The sequence below is a fragment of the Pogoniulus pusillus genome, chromosome Z, assembly GCF_015220805.1.
Source record: "Pogoniulus pusillus isolate bPogPus1 chromosome Z, bPogPus1.pri, whole genome shotgun sequence".
NCBI classification, from domain to species: domain Eukaryota; kingdom Metazoa; phylum Chordata; class Aves; order Piciformes; family Lybiidae; genus Pogoniulus; species Pogoniulus pusillus.
In genome coordinates this window covers 74,775,962-74,786,937 of record NC_087309.1, presented here as the reverse complement: position 1 = coordinate 74,786,937, position 10,976 = coordinate 74,775,962, and positions in this window count along the sequence as shown.

Genomic DNA, 10,976 nt, shown 5'->3' with positions numbered 1-10,976 from the left:
CTTCCAATCTTAAAATTATTAAAATGTCACACATAATTCTGATGAATTGAGCATTCAATTAGATTTTCACACAGTCCTTAATGCTTATTATAGTCCTTAGACTTCCACCTTCTCTAAGTTGAAGGACTGCAACTTTTGGAACAGTGGCATTCCATCTGTGGGCACTGTAATTGTAAGGTATATGTGTTGAATGTTGGTAAGTGCATGAGGGCTGATGAAATTCATTGCAGAGTACTGGAGGAGTGTCGCTGTTAGGCGCTGTTAGCATGCTGACTGTTCCCAAAGTTGAGGAAATGGACTTACAGAATCCAATATGGATTGTAAATGTAAGACGTTTAATACACAAATCAGAAGGCTTTTTATACTATTACAGGATTACATGTCGATTTCTAATTGGTCCATGCAATACATTTTTGTGGTTTAAAGCATAATCATTAGTAGATACAAAAAAAGGTATTTTTATAAGCAGTACGTGTGCTCATATATCAAACCCTACATTTCCAGATGTGCAGATCCTTTGTTCTAAGGTATATTCATGACTGATTCATTACTTGTTTTACTTTGCACAGCTGTATCACAAGGATGCAACATCCTCAGGCCAACTCTGCTTTTTTTCATAGAAAGCACGAAGCGGACACAGTGTCCTTGGGCTGACCGGTGTCTTACCCGCTGTGTTCCAATCGCCTACATATCGATTGCAAAGCAACAGCCCCTACAAAATTCCCCACAGAGGAGTCAGTGGATGTTACAGCAGGTACACCTCAATAATCTGCAAAAGATCTTGGAGATATAGGGACATCGCTCATGACTGTAATCCAGCCTTGTTACTGAAATTTACCAGAAGGACATGAAAGAAGACCTAGAAAACTACAAATATGTTAGTCTAATCTTGGATCCCACAAAAAAACCTGAGATTGTGCTGGGTGTTATTGTTAGGCACTTACATGACAGTGTGATTGTCATACACAGTTGGCCTGGGTTTAGAAAGGAGAATTCTTTCTAAATAATTCATTATACTACTATGATAAGGTCGCCTATCTGGCTGTCATGGAGGGCCCACAGGCCCGAAATAGGCTCATACATGCTTTGTCTTGCCTGGACATGTTTTTCTGCCCACACCAGAGGTAAACACATTAAACGAGCACAAAAGGGGCACAGTAGACCTGGTGCCATAAAGTGTGGCCTGCCCAGGGCCCAGGTTGTGTAACACAGTTTTATAAGCCTAGTTTATGGCTTACCAGGTGCAAGGCCCATGCTATCCCCATATTTGGGAGGGCCAGGCCTGTGGTCCTTGCCTATTATGGTATGCTTTGGACAACTGCCAAGCTGATTGGTCATTCTGGTGGTCAAGGGGCTGTTAATCTCAGCCCACATTTGATAAATAGGGGTATACAGGTAAACAATATGCTCACCCACAGTGCTCACCCACGCTGCTCACTCTAATGCTTGCTTGCTTTGCTGCTATTTGCCTGTGCTATCTACTTTTCTCTATGGAGACAGTCTCTCCCATGGGCTCCCAGCCAGCTGTGGACACCTGCATGCCACTGTGGTGAGTTACCAGGACTAGAACCTGTATTGCCTGCCTCTACAGAGCCCAGTCTCCTGTGCAGCTGTGCACCCTATTGCATGCCCGCTGCCTTATCACTTCCTGGTAAACTCCACTGCTGCAAGTTACCAGGAGCAGACCCTGTATTGTCTGTGTGTGATCGACCTGTATGGTCAGTGTGACATCGTATTCCTTCTGCACCTGAGGTCCGTCCAGAAGAAGCCAGGAGAACAAGGTCAGAGATTGTCTGCATGTCTGCATCCTTTCTCCTGAAGCCAGGAGGATTCCAGCCTCAATGTCCACAGGCAGAGTTCCCTGAAGATTGGACACTTGCATAGGCTGTGATGTAGCCTCAGAGGGTGATTGATAATTTATAAGAATTTGTGAGTAAATGTTTTAATGCTTCTGTAATTCTCTACTGCCTTCTGCCATAGATCAGAAAGAGCTTGGGCCCATCTACTGGCTGAGCAGCATATTGACCCCAAGTGGTATTTGGTCAAGGGGAAATTCCTCTCTCTGTTTATAGTTTAAATGTTTGCTAGATAATAATAGTTCTGTTTGATGTTATTCCCAGAATGTCTTCCATAACCACGTAAGAACAAATATTAATATTAAATTCGGTCACTGGGGGTGGTGAGAGTTCAGAATATTAAAATTAATACATTATATATTTTCATAGAATATCATCTCTCATATATTGATTTCTGCCCTCCACAACACTGGCGGACAAAGGGAATGTGATAGATGTAGCTTTTCTGGATTGTTTTAAAGCTTTTGGTTCTGCCTCTCACAGCATTCTGGACAGGAGAGGTTGTCCAACTGTAGTGTGAGCCAATTCACTGTACACTGGGTGAAGAACTGCTGAGCAGCAGGGCTCAAAGGGTTATAGTGAATGGGACAATACCTGGCTTGTGACCAGTCTCCAGCAGTGTTACTCAAGGCTCAATTCCAAGGCCAGTTCTGTACAATATTTCAATACAATCAATGATGTGGATGCAGACGTTTAATGAACAAGTTTGCTGATGATACCAAACAAAGGTGCTGTTGAGTCTCTTGAGAGACAAGAGACCTTGCAGAGACACCTAGATTGGAGCACTGGAGAATCATCAGTGCCATATCTCGAATAGAATAACATTGGGCACAATTTTAAAGAGAGAGAGGAGTGGCTGGAAAGCAGGTGTGCATAAAGAGATTGGGGTTGGAGGGCAGGGTGCTGATTGACAGCAGGCTCAGTAGGAGTAAGCAGTATGCTGTGGCAGCCAAGAGAGCAAGTTGCATCCCGAGGCACACACTGTGTAACCAGCCTCCCTCTGTGTACAATTTTGGGCCACTCAATTTAAGAAGAATATTGTGATCCTTGAATGCATTCAGAGGAAGGCAAGAAAGCTGATGAAAGGGCTGGAAGGCACATCCTGTGTGGAGTGCCATCACTCTTGGTTTGTATGCTTTGGAGACAGGGAGACTGAAATGCAATCTCAGTGACGGGTTCTTGACGAGGGGAAATGGAGAGGGAGGTGCTGATCTCTTCTTCCTGGCATTTAGTGACAGGACCTATGGAAACTGTACAAAGCTGTGCCAGGGCACATTTAGAGTGGCCATTAGGAAGTATTTCTTTTCTGAAAGAGTCATTAAACTCTGGAACAGGCTTCTTACAGAGGTATTTGATGCCTCAAGCCTGTCAATATTTAAGAGACATTTGGACAATGCCCTTAATAACATGCTTTAGCTGTAGGTCAGCCCTGAATTAGCCAGGCATACTGGCCTGCATCAGGAATGGTGTGGTCAGCAGGAGCAGGAAGGTCATTCTGCCCCTGTACTCTGCACTGGTTAGACCACACCTTGAGTACTGTGTTCAGTTCTGGGCCCCCCAGTTTAGGAGGGACATTGAGATGCTTGAGTGTGTCCAGAGAAAGGCGATGATGCTAGTGAGAGGCCTTGAGCACAAGGCCTACGAGGAGAGGCTGAGGGAGCTGGGATTGGTTAGCCTGGAGAAGAGGAGGCTCAGGGGTGACCTTATTGCTGTCTACAACTACCTGAGGGGTGGTTGTGGCCAGGAGGAGGTTGCTCTCTTCTCTCAGGTGGCCAGCGCCAGAACGAGAGGACACAGCCTCAGGCTGTGCCAGGGGAAATTTAGGCTTGAGTTGAGGAGAAAGTTCTTCACTGAGAGAGTCATTGGACACTGGAATGGGCTGCCCGGGGAGGTGGTGGAGTCACTGTCCCTGGGGCTGTTCAAGGCAGGATTGGACATGGAACTTGGTGCCATGATCTAGCCTTGAGCTCTGTGGTAAAGGGTTGGACTTGATGATCTGTGAGGTCTCTTCCAACCCTGATGATACTGTGATACTGTGATACATTTTAACTCCCTTCCAACTGAAACAGCTATTCTATTCTATTCTATTCTATTCTATTCTATTCTATTCTATTCTATTCTATTCTATTCTATTCTATTCTATTCTATTCTATTCTATTCTATTCTATCCTATCCTATCCTTTCCTTTCCTTTCTCCTGGGGTCAGCCAACATAAGGTCACGTTTTTGTTCATAATTGTTTTTCTACTTCACAAGACACTAGGAGGGATTACAGCCAAGATAGTTAGCTGAACTAGGCAACAAAGTATTCAATACTGTTGGAGAATTTCTTGCTAACAGGACATGAAATGATAAACATGAGCAATTCATGCTGGGAAGTGTCCTTGGGCCCATCTTGGAAGTTTAGATACCAGGCGCTGGGTAGCACCCCCCACATGCAGCTGCAGGGGGTGGAGTGCCAGCTGCATGTGGGCAGAGTTAGCCAGCCCCAGAAGCTGACCCTCAGATTGTTATGGTACATTGACCTATCCATGCCTCACATGTAACCCTGTACCCTCTATATGTAATCAATCTTAAGTTGTGCACACCTCTTGAAAGAAAGCATATCAGTCTCTGCATCATGGAAATAAAATGGACTATGACCATCTAACCATATTGATGAACAAAGAGTCATTTTACCCAGGTGCTCCACCAGCACAATACCACGCTGATGTCATGTCCAATTTGAGGGAAGGACTGGCTGAGGCGAAGGCAGGTGCTACGAACAAGTGGGTGTGGTGTGGTGGTGCACTGGGACAGGATCACGCTGTTGGACCATTGAGGTCAGTGCCGTGTTTTGGATACCATTTCATTAGTATTAGTGTGCTTCTTGACTGTTTTCCTCACTTGGTGACTGTGGTGGAAGTGCCATATGGTCAAAAATAAGTTCTAAAGGAATCTAAAACAAGCCAAATATATCCTGGCACATCCAGGCATAATCTCCCTCCCACTTTAGAGTTTGGGGGGGCATGGGAAAGAGACAAAGAACATGGTGCTGGAGAGTCTGAATGACAAGGGATTGCCCAGACATTTTTTGCTTGTGTCCACATCTTGTGGCAAGTAAGGTGCATGCTCCTGGTGGATGCTCATCTTGTGGAAGGCTCATGCCTTTGCCAAATGTGATTAAGCTCTAGCTTAAAGTAATTTCATAGGTTAATGGCTTTGTGTACTGCAGTTACCAATTGGCTGAACTGATGCTTGGGCAAATGATAAGTGCAAACCAAGGTTGTGCCTTGTCTGTCCAGAATCTTTGCCATGCCTCTACCCAGAAAAGAAGTACAAGTGCCCTTCACCTGTAGGCAAAGAAATTGCAGAATGCTGCCCCAGTACCATGTCCAGCTTTAACACATTGTAAGTAACCACTTACTGAGTTCGAGCCCCTTGGTTTTATCAAGAAACCCCTGCTGGCAGGCAACAGAAACCTAAACTGTGCAGAAAGAGGTAAGCCCAGGTGAGCCTAATGCCCCTAGAGAGCTGTACTGCTGTAAGTGCAAAACTGCAGCCTAGTGAGTGATAAGCCTCCTCTAGTGCCCACATCCAGATCTCACTGTGTTGAGTGAACCAGCACACTATCCAAGACCCTGATACCTGGACAATCCAGGAAACTCCACAAGCCTTTGTGCAAGCATTGAAGCTGGGAAAGGTCCTGGATCCTCAATGAAATTCTGCCCAAAAGCAAATGAGAGCTGCCATCATGGTCAGTCCAGTCTGAGGACCAGGAGAAACCTGCCAGGAGCCAACACATGACCCAACACCACTTTGATTTGTGTTTAAACCCAGTACACCATCTATCACACTATCTGGACTATAAGCACAACCCTGGAAAGATTTTGAAGACATTAATCTGTGGGTAAATAAGTTCTATAAAGTCTCTCTGTAAAAAGTTTAACTTTGTACCTTGTGCTGCCTCTCTTTGCAGCAAGGATCCTGTGAAGTCTCCTCCCAGAGGGCAAGTGTGCCACAGATACTCTTGCCAGTTGGAACACTGTTTTGCATTTTTCTGGTTTTGTTTAAATTGTTTAAAATTGTTTCATACTGTGCATGTACTGCATGTATCCTGTAAAGACCTTGCACAACTGAACAAAGACCCCATGTTATGAGTTATTAATTTTTATAAAGCAGATATGATATTAATAAAAAGTAAAGTCATGGTCAAACTTATTCAAGGGTTGTTTGCTCAGTTGTGAAGATACAGTACACAGGCAGTATAATGCAGTTTAGAACAGTTTAATAAAACTTGAAAATAACTATTTATATTGAAAAATTTCCATGGCAATATGCTATTGCCACTAGGGGAAGGTTCGACAGGTGCCACAGCTGCCAAATTGAAGTGGCAGACAAACAGAGAACCTTCACAAAGAAATAAGCAACATATATTTGGTACTCATGCACTGGTGTTTGAAACCTCTCTAGCTGTGATATTATAATCCAAGATACAGTGTTTATGCTTATGCTAGTTAACCAAAGGGACAAATATGGCATGGAGCCACATGGGGGCTGTGTGCTTCTTCTCAGAGAATACCTCTGGGGATAATATAGCCTGGCTTCTTAGAGCTTTAGTACCACTGGAGAAGGAATTAAAAGCAGCTTTCTTGTACGTAGCTTCTCTCATCTACAGGGTCTGGGGCTTTGGCAAGTCTTGCTTGAAGCTGCTTTATGGAATGGCAGATGCAGATTGCCCTCATGGAATGCTCTCAGGCAATCCTCTTTCAGATCTCAGTGCGTTTGGCTCATGGGACAGTTCCTGGCACTTCTGGGTTGCAGTTTCCAGATGTGTTGACCGCAACATGGTGGTGGCTGCAGCTGGTTTTCTCTTATGGTTCTCAGACTGGGCCAGTTTGAGGTTTTCTTAAGCCTAGGCACTGCATAAGGGCTCTTTGTGGTTGTATTATTGAACATACATGTGTCTGCAACAAGTTTAGGTGGATTCCTCTCACAGAATGATGGACACTCGGTTGTCAGAGGTAATCTGAAGCACAGCTGCTCTCTTGGCTCCTGTGCTTGTCCAGATGAAACAAGCAAAGTGAGGCTTACATGCTGTGGTGAGTCTTTGCTTTATGGCGTGTCCAGGTAAACTGAGGCAGAACAGGTTTCTGAAGGTAAGCTGGTAGACTTCCCTGAGTAAAACAAGCAAAAAAAACATCCAGACTGTTTTACAGCCTTGGCTTATATTTATCATTTGCCTGAGCATCACTTTGGCCATTTAGCCACAAAGATAAGCAAAGTTATTAACCAATGAGGATGGCATCTGGCTAGACTTGACTGCGTAAGGCAGATACAACAGGCCATACACAGGTAGGACAAGTCTAAACACCCTCAGCAAGTTTGCAGATGACACCAATCTGTGTGGCACAGTCGACTTGCTAAAGGGAAGAGATGCCATGATGCCATCCAGAGGGACCTGGACAGACTGCAGAGGTGGGTCCAGACCAGCCTCATGAAATACAACAAGGCCAAATGTCAAGTTCTGCAACTGGGTTGGTGCAATCCCAAGCACAAATACAGGCTGAGTAGCAAATGGAGAGCAGCCCTGAGGAAAAGGACTTGGGGGTCTTGGTTGATGAAAAACTCAACATGAGCTGGCAGTGTGAATGTGAAACCCAGACAGCAACCCCGTGCTGGGCTGCATGAAGAGAAGCATGACCAGCAGGGCAAGGGAGGTGATCCTCCTCCTTTACTCTGCTCTTGTCAGACTCCACCTGGAGTACTGTGTACAGTTCTGGAGCCTCCCACAAAAGAAGGACATCAAACTGTTGGAGTGAGTCCAGAGGAGGGCCACAAAGATGATCAGAGGGCTGGAGCACCTCTGCTATGAGGACAGGCAACAAGAGTTGGGGCTCTTCAGCCTGGAGAAGAAAAGGCTTTGAAAAGACCTTATAGTAGACTTTCAGTATCTGAAGGGGGTCTGCATGAAGGCTGGAGAGGGACTATTTAAACTGGAAGAGGGGAAATTCAAGCTAGATGTTAGGAAAGAGTTCTTTACAGTAAGAGTGGTGAGACACTGGCACAGATTGCCCAGGGAGATTGTGGATGCTTCCACCATGGAGGTGTTCAAGGCTAGGTTGGATGAGTCCTTGAGTGACCTGTTCTAGTGGGAATTCCAACCCATAGGCAGGGGGTTGGAACTGGACGATTTTTGAGGTCCCTCCCAACCTAAACCATTCTGTGGTTCTATGATTCTATGTCCCTGGCAGGCCTTTGTCTTTTTCCCTACACTTCCCAATTTACCTGGAAAGGGGGAGGGGGAGTTTGTGCTGGGCCCATGTCAGTCTACCATCACACCCTATAAATAAATTTAGGCAAAAATTATTATATTAAGAAATAATAATTAATATTTTAGTTAATATCATCCTTAGTGTGCTAGTTTGAAGCAAGCTGGAATGTTTTGGTAAAAGAACTAGATAACGGGCAGTGAAATGAAAACAATTGATGTCAACTTCTCTCACAGTCTCGCTGAGAACTCTGGGAAGAAGAAAGACTTTTTCTCCATTTTTGTCTCTCACTCTTGCTTTTGTCTTAGACCTGGTCACATCTCAGTAACCCTGCTCCTACTAACCTTGCTCCCTAACCTCTTGGCTGCACCTCTCTTCTTCCTGAGAACTGGGGTAAGGTTGAGAGGGCCGGGGGAGGTGTTGGGGTGGTTTGAGAGCCCCTCCTGGGGACTCAGGTTTCTGGGAGGGGAGTTGTGCTTTTGTATTGTTTATCCTTTGTATATTTCTGTATATAATTGTATATAACTGTATATATTGTAAATAGCTGCTTGTAAATTCTGCTAGCTGTAAATAAATTGCTCCATCTATATTTCCAGGGTCTGTCTGAGTTAGCTGGGGCAAATTCAAAAGTGTGGGGGGGCGGGGTAACCCCCAAACCATCACATTTTTAATTGGTGCCCAACGTGGGGCTAGAGATTTTTGAGTGATTGGAAAATTAGCTCTGGGAATTAAGATGAAGCTAATCAAGCAGCTATTGTACTTGGTGGGGATTGCTGTGTGGCCTGATTTCTGGTTTTTTGTGTACAACTGGATCAAAGATCAAATCGGTTATTTCTTGCTTCATGTAGTTTTTAACAAGGCTAAAGTTAAGCTTTCAAACATGTTCTGGAGCTGGGGTGATTTTATTCTTGGTTATGATGGTTTTAGTGTCACTGAGAATATTACTAGTGATATTACAAGAGTTTTTATCAATAATGTTACAATCAATCGAGAGTCTGCTTTATCTACTGCTCTCATGAGGGTCATCCAGCCCCAAACTGAAATGCCAAGTCCATGCAAGGATTTTTACAGAAAAGAGATTGTGGCGGGATTGGTGTGTAGTAATCTGGCTTTTATGATTTTAATATTCATATTAATTTTGGCATTATTGGTGAAAAATTCAAAACCAGCTTCTGTAAGAGCTAGGAAAAATTCTGTGTCTCAGAAGCAGTCTCTTTCACAGCAAAACAGGGGAACACAGTTATCGGCTTCCCCCTTGCCAGCCTCTGCCCCTCCTTCTCCAAGTGCTGGGAACACGGCCAATGTTCCTGCCACTAACATAAACAATAATGATAACGAGCAGAGTTCGGTAGGAGTCCGAGGAGGACAGACAGGTACCCAAAATCAGAATGTTCCTAGCAACAATCAAAACACGTCAGGGTTGGCAGGCATCCCAGGAGGACAGGCAAATAATCCTACTAATGCTAACACTGCTAATGCTGGTAACGCTAGCCCAGTCAGTCCAAATCCTAATGACACCAGCTCAGCCAATTCAAACCCCCAGCCAGCAGACCAGAACCAAAATCCTCCTGTTAAAAGCAAGGCAGATTTGAACTCACAAGCTCCAGGTCAGACCCCCAGTAATGCAAATGCTCCAGGTCAGACCCCTAAGGATTCAAATGCTCCAGGTCAAACTCCTAAAGATTCAAATCCTCCAGCAGATACATCCAAGTCTGTTGCTGCTCAGGCCTTTCTGACACCTGCTCAGGCAAAAGCTAAGACAAAGAGTGGTTCGCAGGAGGATGTAAGAGAGGGGACCTCTGGTGATCAGCAGCAAGAAGAGGAAGAGGAGGCAGTTAGTCTGCGAGACCTTGTAGATGTGCTGAGACAACAATACTCAAGTGAGAGGAGTGCTGTGAGGTTAGCTGCCAGGAGAGAGGATGGTTCCAATGAGTTTAGGAGTGCTATGAGGAAGGTTCTGTTAGGCCCGGTACCACCAGATCAACAGGAGGAAGAGGAGGAAGATGACATCCAAGGCTCCAAGGATCCACTCAGAGAGGTCAGGGAAGTTAGGAAGGAATACACAAGGGAATCAGGTGAGCCAATCCTAAGCTGGCTAGTGAGATGCCGTGGCATTGGTGCTAATGCTCTGCAGGTAGGAGACAAGTCTGCCAAGCAGCTGGGACCACTCACTAAGGAGAGTGGAGTGGACAAACTCCTAGCAAGTCCTCTTGGTAGGGTTAGCTTGTGGACACGCCTTCTGTTGGCTGTGGCTATGAGATATCCTTCCCGAGATGATTTGCCATGGGCTGCCAAGAAGTGGAACACTGTTGAGCAGGGAATTTAGCTTCTGAAGGAGTTTGCTGTGAAGGAAGTGCCAATTGCAACTCAAACTGTTCATCATGGGCAGTACAGAACTAACCGTGACTCTGTGTTGCCCATTCATCAGCTGATTCGTCACCTGGAGAGTCAGGCTGTCATCGAGAAAGCTCATTCACCTTTCAACAGTCGCATCTGGCCTGTGCGCAAACCTACGGGTGACTGGAGACTGACAGTTGACTTTCGTGCCCTAAACGAGGTGACGCCACCCATGAGCGCAGCTGTGCCAGACATGCTGGAACTCCAGTACGAGCTGGAATCGAAGGAGGCTAAGTGGTATGCAACCATAGACATTGCTAATGCTTTCTTCTCTATTCCCATAACAAAGGAGTGCAGGCCTCAGTTTGCATTCACCTGGAGAGGAATCCAGTACCAGTTCAATCGTTTGCCTCAGGGGTGGAAACACAGCTCAGCCATCTGTCATTCAGTCATCCACAATGCACTGGAGAAAGGTAAAGCTCCAGAGCACATCCAGTACATCGACGACATCATTGTGTGGGGCCAAACTGCTG